The sequence below is a fragment of the Dipteris shenzhenensis genome, chromosome 1 (genome assembly GCF_047967505.1).
Source record: "Dipteris shenzhenensis isolate YYH24624 ecotype China chromosome 1, Dip_SZ_1.0, whole genome shotgun sequence".
Taxonomy (NCBI): Eukaryota; Viridiplantae; Streptophyta; class Polypodiopsida; order Gleicheniales; family Dipteridaceae; genus Dipteris; species Dipteris shenzhenensis.
Window position 1 is genome coordinate 5,862,279 of NC_141596.1, and position 12,328 is coordinate 5,874,606.

Below are 12,328 nucleotides of genomic sequence, written 5' to 3' on the forward strand. Positions count from 1 at the left end.
GTGGCCTCATGCCCACCATCGAAGAAAAATACCAGTGAGTCAAGCATCTCTCTCTCTCTCTCTCTCTCATGTGCATGATTAGTTATTAAGAAACATTGTTCCAACTACTCTATTCCCATGCCTTATGTTCCCAATCTCCCTCACATGCAAGACTATCTCCATTAGGTGATGGAACTTTATGCGATAATATTGCAATTCCAACTTCAAAACTTTATGCGATAATATTGCAATTCCAAGTTCGAAACTTCTCTATTCATTGCTTTGCATAGCCTTGTTTCATGTCACACTCAAGCATTAATAATTATGTGACTATTGTGTATTGAATGTCGACAAAGTAATTATGAGCCAATGAAGCATAATCAATCAATAAATATAGCTATGCAATTTTCATGCTTTATAAACTTCTTTTTGGGAGTTTACAATCTTTATTACACTTCTTAAATAAATACTTGCCAATGACTACAATGAAAAAGCATAGAAAAAGCTCAATTGAGTAACACTTCAATAGGGAAGAACATCATACCAACAAACTTACGTTGCACAATATCCGTGAGTATTTCTCTAAAAAATGCATTTTAAAGCAATCTCCTCCCATAAAGTTCTATTCTTTGCATAATTCCTAATCATTATCTTCATCCATTTACATTTCTCATCTTTTCCACCTATGCCATCACATTTTCAAGTTTCACATATAGACATTCATGGCATGACCTAGATTTGAATGATGTATTATGTTCATTGCTTTAAACATAAAATTACTTGTATTGGTCAATAGTAGAAGGTCCCATGGCTTTTGTAGGTGAGTAGTCAAAGGCCCTACAAATTAATCCACAGCAGGGCCTCTTATCTTCAACAACAAAAGCATCACGCCTTTCAACAAATCTCTTTTGAGCAATCTTTGAAGGGCCATCCCTATCTCATTCTTTAAGCTAAAGTTTCAACCATATGTCTCTATGGTGCCAAACATACTCGTATAGATTCGAGCATAATTCTTCTAGTGTTTGTTTGCCTAGTAAGTAGATTTCTTGTAAATACATGATACATGTAAACATTTTTCACTTCATGTCCACACAATAGGAAAGACAAAAAAGCAAACCCAATAAAGATGTTCCACAACTCCCAAAAATGTATGTTTTGAAGCTGGTATCCATGTTTGGAAAGATGCACTTTTAAATTCGTGTAACCACCAACCACAATCATACCTTTCTTAATCATTGATGTTAATCATCTTTAAATACTACATCACTATACTCCTAAGGGAAATTATGAATCCCTATAAGGTATGATGTCAATTTAAATAATGTACTATTTTGTAGAAAACGGGTGCACTATTCTTTTTGACACCAACACTTGGGATAGGTTGAAGTGCTAGACACCAAGTAGATGGACATAAATGATGTCTCTCTCTCTCTCTCTCTCTCTCTCTCTCTCTCTCTCTCTCTCTCTCTCTCTCTCTGTGGCTCACTCATGCCCCCCATCTAAGAAAAACACCAATTCTTCAAGCAACTCTTGATAAAATTTAGAGCGAACTAAGCAAAATGTGAAATAAGCATGAGAGAAAGATGTCACAAAGTAACACAAAGTGTACTAATCAATAAGAGAATACAACCCACAAAGATGTCTCACATACTCATGTACAAGACCTTATAAGCAAGAGAAAGAATGCACTCGTCTTGCACTACGCACTCTACCTCCAAGTGTCTCACATGCAAAGAGGTGATTACAATTAGTTGCCACATAGCACCCACATGTGTCTCAAGCCTAGCACACAACAACTAGAACCTTAGACAACCCACTCCACTTAGGTACACATAGCCCCATTAGTATTGGATGCTATGATTATCTATCTCTCAACATATCTCTTGATCAAGCATCCATACCACACAGGGTGTGCTTAACCAAGGAACCACTAAGGACTCACTGCAACAAAAAATGCCCACTAGCTTACTATTTACACAAAGCTTATCACATGTAGTAAGTTGTTACTCATGCCATGTCAATGAAGTAAATCACAAAGATTTTATACCAAGTCGACGTAGATGCACCAAGTTAGGTTCACACCTAGAACTATGCAAAAGCATGTGTTTATGTCTTCATAAAGTTGTAGATGATAAAAGTAATTCCATGTCACACATGGAATATGTAAGGTCACTATGAAGGTCATCAAAAAACATAGAAGGATGCATTAGATACATACTTGCAAATATTTTGATGCATGTCATTTTTTGGTCAAAATACTTTCCCTCGGAAGCCATGATCCTTGCCCCCCATAATCACTAATATGATACTTGTTGCAAGTAGAGGAAATCACCACATAATGCCAATAATATTCATACACACATCTCCCCTTTAGGTGGCCACAGTCGGGGAAAAGCGTGGTTGAAATAAGTTAGTCAATCACTACGGTTATCCAAAAAGATAAGGTTTAAAGCATGCCATGTGTTATCATCTCAATTAATCTGAATCAAGGGTCAAGATTGTTTCTCTTCCACTAAGAAAACCTTCAAAAACATTTCAAGGGAACATTTTTCTCATCACCTCTCTTTCCCAAATCGTTACCAATATAGATTTCCACTAATTTTGGATTCAATATGGGAACAAAGAATTTTTGAACCTTTCGAATCTACTTGAATAAACAGATTTGAGAATGGTGGACATTAGGTACCATTTCTAGTGCACAACTTGAAGAGGCTGCCTATTCCGACGCTCTATTACTTGCTCTTTTATTTCGATGCTCTCTCTATATTTTTCTTTGTTTGTTCTCTGGCTACTTCTCTTTTCTTTATGCTCCTTGATAGTGTCGAATACATCCTAGGAGAAATGAAATGAAAAAAAAAAAAGACACATAGAAGAACAACATTTTATCACAAACTCAATTTTTGCCTTCCAAAGACAACATTCCACTCTTGATCATATCTTCTATATTGGTAGTCATCCAGGAGGTGAGATCGAGATCCCAAAAAGTCTATGCCTACTTTGTAGACTTTTGAAAGGCCTTCGACACAGTCCTACTATCTCACATGATTAGGCAACTTCAGGAGAGATTCTAGGAATCATGATTTGGCGGGCGATGAGTCTGTATGAGTCAACTAGAGGGAGAGTACGAGCCTTAGAGGCCTGCCAGATTGGGTAAAGGGCACAATAGGAGTGAAGCAGGGATGCCCCCTCTTCACCAACACTATTTGGTCTCTATATTGATGAGATCACAACTTTCAATTGATCGCCTAGGAGGTGAGGGATCATTGTAGGTGGATCTAATGATACATATTCTTTGTATGCAAATGACATAGCCCTTCTATCCTCCTCAACAGCAGGCTTATAAAGACAACTAGATGCCCTAGAGGTGTTTTGTAGTAGAGAGAGAGACTTGATAGCAAGTCAACCTTAGTAAAGCCAAGGTTATGATTTTCAACACCTCATGGGCAGAACTCCACCAACATAGCTTCACTTACCAAGGGGAGATAGTGGATATTGTACATTATCACACCTACCTAGGGGTAGCCTTTGTAGCGTTAGCCTTCATGATGACCCACGTAGCCAGTGCACGACTAACACCAAGGTAGGGAACTTTAGCTCGAGCAGTAGTGCTTTAGGCACATTTCTAGGACCCAATAATGAAGAGATGTCTATTTGACACATTGATGAGGCCGACATTGATATATGTAGCACCCTTCTGGGTAGGTGACTTGTAAGCAACCACGTGGTAGTGTTTCAAGAGGCTACATGTGACTATTGGATCCAAGATGATTTGGAGTAAGCCCTCAGTCCTCCACTAGATAGCCATCTCACTACATTAGCGAATGCAATAAGAGAATAGCAAAAGAAAAGAAAAAGGATTCGAGTATGGCTGTCTCAGATGCATCATCCCGTCATGCACACGAAGGAGCTGATGTTATAGCCAGCTTTGTGGAAGAGGATTATATCTTTTTGTCTTGCATTTTAGATTTTCAAGTGAGGACCGCATCCCTAAAACTGTTCCAAACCTATGGGAAAGAAGAGGACCAGAGGAAGGAAGATGAATTTTAGTATGCCCCTCTCCTCGAGCCAGAGTTCTCTCAAAATTGAATGCACATTCTGGCAAACATTGACGTACTAGAGAGAATAGGGTTCCAATGAACAACCCTCGAGCACAAAGGGTTAAGCCCGTTGGTTCCCCTCGGAATGTTTAACAGGCTCAAACCCCACGTGGGGATAGTAAGCATCAAATCAAACCTCTACTTGCTAACATATGTGGATGCCACTACCACTCACCATGAGTTCTCCTCCAATTGGGGAGCACGGTTGAGCAAGGTTACCTCCCCAGTCGGCTTCGTAAGTGCCCTAAATGGACCCCCCTTAGGTCGAAGCTCCTAACCTCCAAAAGCCCAAAGGCTCCTGCTAGGGCCAAGAGGATTACCCCCCAAGGGGGAGTGTGTAGGAGGAGGAGAAAGAGAAGGAGGATCTATGACAGGTACTTGCCCATTGCAAGGCCTACACGGATCGCAAGATCTTATACCAGCAAACCAAGAGAACTCAAGAATAAGGGTGCTTCCAAGGATACAAAGGCCCAACTAAGGTTAAGGAGGTAAACCTGGAGCCAGCAGAAGGGGAGGACCCCCAACCAGTATTCATCATCACAGATGACCTCACCGCCAATGAGGAGAATGCTTTAATCACCTTCCTTAGAGAGTACAAGGACATGTCCTAGAAATACACAGATATGAAGGACGTGCTCACTAAATTCATGCATCACACACGATACCCATGCTTGATGATGTCAGGTTAGTGCATCAACATCCCTACCCTATGAATCCCAAATATGCACTCATAGTGAGAGAGGAGATCCAAAAACTCATAGATGTGGGATTCATCTATGAGATAGAGCATACAGATTGGGTGTCACCCATCGTGATAGTCCTAAAGAAAAATGGAAAGATTCGAGTATGCATGGACCTGAGAAAAGTCAATCCTACTACCAAGCGCGACCACTATTCCTTGCCATTCACAGAACATGTTCTAGAAATAGTAGCCGGAAAGGAAGCATATAGCTTCCTAGATGGATTCTCAGGATACAATCAGGTGTCTATCACCCCACAAGATCAACATAAAATTGCCTTCACAATAGAGTGGGGTGTGTATGCAGACAAAGTAATGATATTTGGGCTTACCAGTGCGCCCACCACATTCCAACGGTTGATGATCACTGTCTTCAAGGATACCTAAGGGACTTCGTGGAAGTCTTCTTGGATGATGTGTGTGTGAACTCGACATGGGATGATCACTTGAGCTACCTCAAACTAGTCTTGGAAAGGTGCAAGTTGTACCGTTTATCCATGAATCCCCTCAAGTGCCAATTTTGGGTCAAACATGGCATGATTCTTAGCCACATAGTGTCCAAGAATGGTATGTCCACCGATTACAACAACATCAAGCTCATTCTAGTATTACGCCCCCCCACAAATGCCAAGGGCATGCAACAGTTTACAAGCCATACGAGCTACTATCGAAGATTCATTCTGTTGTATGCAAATGTAGCCTGGCCATTGTACAAGCTGCTGAGTAGTCTTTGAGTGGACCAAGGAATGTCAGAAATCCTGTGAAACCCTCAAGCTAGCTCTGGCCACAACACCAGTATTACGGGCCCCAGACTGGAATCTAATATTCCACGTTCACATATATTCCTCTAATTTTGCTATCGGGTGTGTGTTAGCCCAACTAAGGGAATATAACTTGGACTACCCTATGTACTTTGCTAGCCAAAAATTAAACAATGCTGAGGTAAATTACACGACCATAAAGAGGGAGGGCCTAGCCATGGTCTATGTAGTTAAAAAGTTCAGGCATTACCTGTTAGCCAACAAGTTCGTCTTTTTTGTGGATCATCAAGCATTGCTGTATTTGGTTAACAAGCCCTGTATGACAGGACGCATCACAAGGTGGATGCTAATCCTTATGGAGTTTGACTTCACAGTTGCAATGCATAAGGGAAAGACCCATCATTTACTCGGTTAACTCCAAAGCTACAGGCCAATTCTCCAACGAGGGCAACGTCTGAGGAGCTGCTGCAACAGACTATGCTCCCAAGGCTTTCGAACTAAAGCATCTCAATCGGGCCCTCCTATGTACAGCCCAGACTCTTGTGACTCCTACTACCCCTACGAAACGGCTTTGCCAGCCAACAAATACTCTAGCTTCTGAGGTGACTCCCAGCTCCGCTACTCCACCAACAAGATTGTTGGCAGTCTGAGGCTGTAGTGAAGCTAGGACGTGTTGTGCCTCCCAACCATGCAACGAACAAACTCCAAACAAGCTCCATGAATGGCCATGCTCAAGCTCTATGCCTCCACCGAGTCCTCTCTACAACCTGAATGGCACCTTCAATGACCATCTGCATCTCAGGGCCAAACAACCAATTACCTGAAGGGCCATGCAAAGAGCTAGCTCTGAAGGTAGCTCTGACGCCTTCTCCAAACTGAAGCTCAACATCAACAATGAGCCTCACGACTCCAATAGCCTCAGTTGCAGCCCATAACTAGCGACCAACTCGCTCCACCACCAAGCTGCCATTGACGGACTCCAAGGCCATGCTCTATCATGCCAACTTCTCTACAAGGGATGCCACCCAACTAATAGCTCTTCTCAACACATGACTATCCAACGATCAGCTTCAACATAGCAGCACCAACAACAGATGCAGTTCCCTCGCCATGGCCCATAGCCAATGAGCTCCTAGCACTACTCAATGCCCCTCATTCATCCATTTGCCACCCGCCTATGCTCACAGTAAGTAAGCAACGAAATTCTTTGTAGATTCCTATGACATATGGCACCACGGATTCTTGACATGTGGAGGGTACCCTAGTCATCTTATCCTCAAGGTCACCACACCTAAGGGCTTGGTCAAGGACCAGCCATATGGCACTTAATCTACCATGTCACATCATCCATGTGGCAACCGCTTGCCATGTCAGTCTCACTTGCCACATCAGTATAGACACGTGGAACCGTGCCATCTCATCATTACCACATCATCCTGCCATGTCAACAGAGCTAACTGTACTACCACATCACCCATGCCACATCATTAGTTGACTCATCACTACCACGCCAGTGTTGACCAATCAAAGTGCCACATCATCTATTGACTAGTCAAACTACCACCTCATCATTATCACATGGTAGTCTCATGTCAGGCACCCTGATCCCTCTACAAGCACACCGTGCACATTGCATGTGCACACAGGTGACACATCAGCACCTTGCTTCATTGGCACACCTCTTCAAAGGAACAATCACTGCATGTGACCCCTTGATTGCCACATCATCATTGAGCACATTTGCACTCCTTTTGCCCCTCCACGTAGAGCAAGTCGTATCTCTTGTTCCGAGAAGAATTTGTGGGCACTCCAAAATGGAAAATCGCTCAATATTTTGTGCTCTACATGCTCGTCACATCATGCACACATTTTAGTGCAAGTATCACTCACTTTTGAGCCTTGCCAACAAATCTACTTCCTACATGCACATTAGCCTCTACATCGACACATCTGACCCAGCACATTAAAAGAACCAAAGGAAATAAATTATTTGTGTTGTTCTTAAACCGATCGATGGTTGTTATAGATCTAGATCAGAGTAGACTAGATTGCCTTAGAGGAGACGATTTGAATTTCTCAAAGTTGCCAATCTAGCCATGCCCAAATTCCCGACTAGTTCCTACTCGGAGTCCAATCCCTATGCTCACATATGGTTTCACATCATCACATTACCTAAAACCTAACGTTCATCAGTTCAATGAGCAAACTTCAGAGTGTTAAGAGGCATTGGCTGATTGATTAGTGGGCAGATAGCACATGATTTGATTTCACACACACATGCCATCATTGTAAAGCCTATTTGGCTATTTCACGGCAGTGTGCACTTTATTCCAGCCTTGTAAAGCCTCTTGGCTATTCCCAGCATCATTTGCCACAAGCCTTGTAATAGATCAGATTATATATTATAGTTGTACCTTCACTGACAGTTCACTTGCTACAGTCAGTGTTTTGCAGTTAATTCACATAGTGATTTTCACAACACTTTGAGTACATTTTTTGCACCATGTCTACATCTAGCAATGGAGGCATCTGCTAAGCTAGACAACTCCAATTACGACACATGGAAATACCAAATGGAGACCATTCTTGTACTTTAAGACAAATGGGAGTATGTTGATGGATCTGTACCTAGACCATTGGACGATCCAGCCAGTAGTAACTCTACTCCACCTGTTGTCACATCACTAGTAGCAGCGGGATCTCTAGCTACAACAACAGTTTTCACACCTGTAGCAGATCTTGCCATTGCCCGAGCAGAATGGGACAAGAAAGATAAGTATGCATATCATCTGATCAAGCAGAATGTGCAAGACATCATGCTAGGACAACTCAATAGAGTCAAGACATCAAAAGATGCATGGGATATATTCACAGCTCTCTACGAGTCCAAGAACACTTCCAAGATTCTCACACTGAGAAACCAGATCAACTAGAGTTTTCGCAACAGTAGTGAAACTGGTCATGCTTATGTACTTAGGATCAAAGACTACAACAATCAACTCGTAGTAGTAGAAGAGACTATGAATCCTACATAAATGGTTCAAGTCATCCTGAATGGACTAGGAGAGGGATACGAGAATCTAGTCTAGAGTATTACCATCCAATGGCACATTCTAACATTGGAAGACCTTCAGTTAGTCTTACTTGGTGAAGAAATCAGGACTCAGGCCATTCATGCACGTAAAGGTCATTTCAATGATCAAGCATTCACAACTTCAGATAGAAGCAAAGGCAGAGGTAGATCATTCCAGGGAGGTGGTCATCATCAGCAACAAAATCATAATCAGCATCAAAGTCAAAATCAACATCAGCATCATCCTCAACAACATCAAAATCAGCAAAGAGGAAATCATTCCAACCGAGGAAGATTCCAAGGATGAGGGAATGCATCCACCAATGTGTCAAACATTCAGTGCAACTACTATCATAAGTTTGGACACTATGAAAGAGATTGCCGCAAGAAGCAGTATGACCAAGGTGGTCAATCCAACAGCAGCAATCAAGGGAATTCTCGTGGAAGAGGAAATCATCATGGTGGACATTCTAGTCATAGTCATTATGCAAATGAACATGGGAATATGTTTCTTGCAAATGAGGAAATGTAAAAGATTAATACAGTGTATCTAGACACTGATTACAATTCAAAAGAGGATTTCAATTATCAAGTTGACCAACCAAATCAAGATCCTTGGTACATTGACAGCGGTGCATCATCTCATATGACAAATCATCAAGAATGGTTCACAGAGATGAAACCATTAGAAGGTCAAAAAATGTCATATACACGGTAGATAATACACTGAATCCAATTCAAGGGAGAGACATTATCCCTATGAACAATTTCACTAGTATGAAAGGATTGATGAAAGATGTACTCTATGTTTTGAAGCTTAGCAAGAACCTCTTGTCATCAATAGGTCAAATGATGGAGCACAACTATCGAGCCATCTTCAACGGAGATGAATGCACTATCAGAGACAAAAAGAAAGGATTTCAGCTAGTAGGAAAATGAGTCAAGAAAGGATGCTTGTACAGAATGCTAGCTACAATACCAGATTTGAATGCCATGTCAGCTCAACTGCAACATATGCCACTATCTTGCAAAATGGCACAAGAGATATGGTCGTGTCAATTTCAAGAGCTTGATAGATCTCAGGAATCAGAATATGGCAATTGGGATTCCTAAGCTACACTTTCTTGGAAAACTTTATGAAGCATGCTGCTTCGCCAAACAATACCAAACCAACTTCGGCAGAAGCACCTCTCGAGCATGAGGTATTCTTGATTTGATACATACAAATGTATGGGGTTATGCCCAGACCCGTAGCATCAATGGTTCACTTTACTACTTGACTTTCATCGACGACTACATCAGATACTATTGGGTCTACTTTCTGAAAGAGAAATCTAAAGTGTTTTCTAGATTTCAAGAATTCAAAGCCATGGTAAAAAACCAGATAGGTAGAAAGATCAAAGTCATGAGATCAGATAGAGGAGATGAATACATGTCGTTAGCATTCATGAACATTTGCAAAATTCACGGCATTCAAATACAATTCACATGTGCAGATACTCCTCAGCAGAATGCAAGAGTTTAAAGGAAGAATGGTACTTTAGTAGACAATGCTAGAGCAATGCTTAGTGAGAAGCATCTTCCGAATCGGTATTGGGTAGAAGCAATAGCCACTGCAAACTACTTGCTTAATCGGCTTCTGACCAAACCGATTCAGGGTATGACACCTTATGAAGCATTCGCTAGACACAAGCCATGCATTGGGCATCTTCGCATATTTGGTTGCATAGTATATGCCAACATACATGATGACCATCCTAGGAAATTAGATGCGAAGTCACGTAAATGCATCATGGTTGACTACAATGAAGAAAGCAAAGCATACAAGTTGTATGATCCCATCGGCTGTAAGGTCATTATCTCCAGAGATGTAATCTTTGATGAGGAATCAGAATGGAAAACCTCAAATACACAAGAGATAGATGCACTAATTTCACAGTCATCTACAGAAAAGGTTGATGAAGAAGAGTAAGAATTACCAAAAACACCCCAAGCAGAGCCACTACAACTCAAACGGTCTACTAGGGAAAGCAAACCACCAGCCAGATTGACATATGCTCAGAAAGGCAAAGCAATTTAGGTTGAAACCACCAACTATGCTCTTATGACTACCATCATGGCTACAAAAGAGCCAGTGTACTTCGAAGATGTAGTAGATAAGCCAGAATGGCAAACTACTATGAGTGAAGAAATGGATGCTTTGTACAAGAATAATACTTAGGAATTATGCGACCTTCCACCAGGAAAGAAGGCCGTAGCAAACAAATGGGTATACAAAGTGAAGTATAATCCAGATGGAAGCATTCAAAGATACAAATCCAGACTAGTTGTAAAAGGAATTAACAGTAATATGGTTAAGATTATGATGAGACTTATGCTCTAGTAGCAAAGATGGATTCCATACAATTCTTGATATCACTAGTGACACTCAGCAGATGGAATGTGTACCAGATTGACGTCAAGAATGCATCTCTCAATGGTTACCTAGATGAGGAAGTCTACATGCAAGAACTAGCAGGTTATGTTGAACCAGGAAAGGAGAATCAGGTTTGCCATCTCAGGAAATGTCTCTACGGTTTCAAGCAAGCACCTAGAAGTTGGTACAGCAAAATCGACAAGTATTTTGCTGACCTTGGATACATGAAATCCAATGCAGATCATACTCTCTACTACAAAGTTCAAGGGGAAGACATTACTATTGCACTTTTGAACATTGATGATCTGATTGTGACCGGAAGCAAGGATAGCTTCATCAAGGAATTGAAACAAGACTTATCTGCAGAGTGTAGACTTATGCACTATTGTCTTGGAACTGAGTTCCAGAGAGATTCAGATAGCACCTTTATGAGTCAGTTCAAATATGTGAGATAGTCTCTTGAAGAAGTTTCATATGGCAGATTGCAAGATTGCAGCCACTCCCATGGAACAAAGATTGAAACTTACAAAAGCTCTAGAAAAGCCTATAGTCAATGACAGGTACTACAGGCATCTCATTAGATCTCTTATGTATCTGACTATCACACGGCTAGATATTTGTTATGCACAGTAAGTTCACTTGCACAGCTATGGCAAATCCAAAAAAGTCTCTCTAGAATGTAGCCAAAAGAGTCTTGAGATACATCATAGGACAAGATAGTTCACTTGCACAGTTTATGGCAAATCCAAAACAGTCTCACTGGAATGCACCCAAAAGAATCTTAAGATACATCAAAGGTACAAGACAATTTGGGATAGAATAAAGAGGAAGTCATCCAAGGTTGCATGGATACTGTGACAGTGACTATGCCGGAGGTCATGAGACCAGGAGATCCACACAGGGATATGCATTTTTTCTCCATCGAGGTGCTATATCATGGTTCTTAAACAAACAGCCAACTATTTCTTTGTCTTCGACTGAAGCATAATATAGAGCACTCACTACAAGTGCATGTGAGACTATATGGCTCAGAAGACTATTGTCAGAAATAGATTACTTTGATGAATCAAAGCCAATAACAATATATTATGATAATCAATCAACTCAAACATTGGCCAAGAATCCAGTATATCACTCCAGGACAAAGCACATTGATGTCAGAGAGCATTTTATCAGAGAAAGAGTGTTACTTGGCGACATCACATTGTAGCATTGTGATAGCAACGAGAATGTTGCAAACATCTTTACCAAACCACTTGGTAA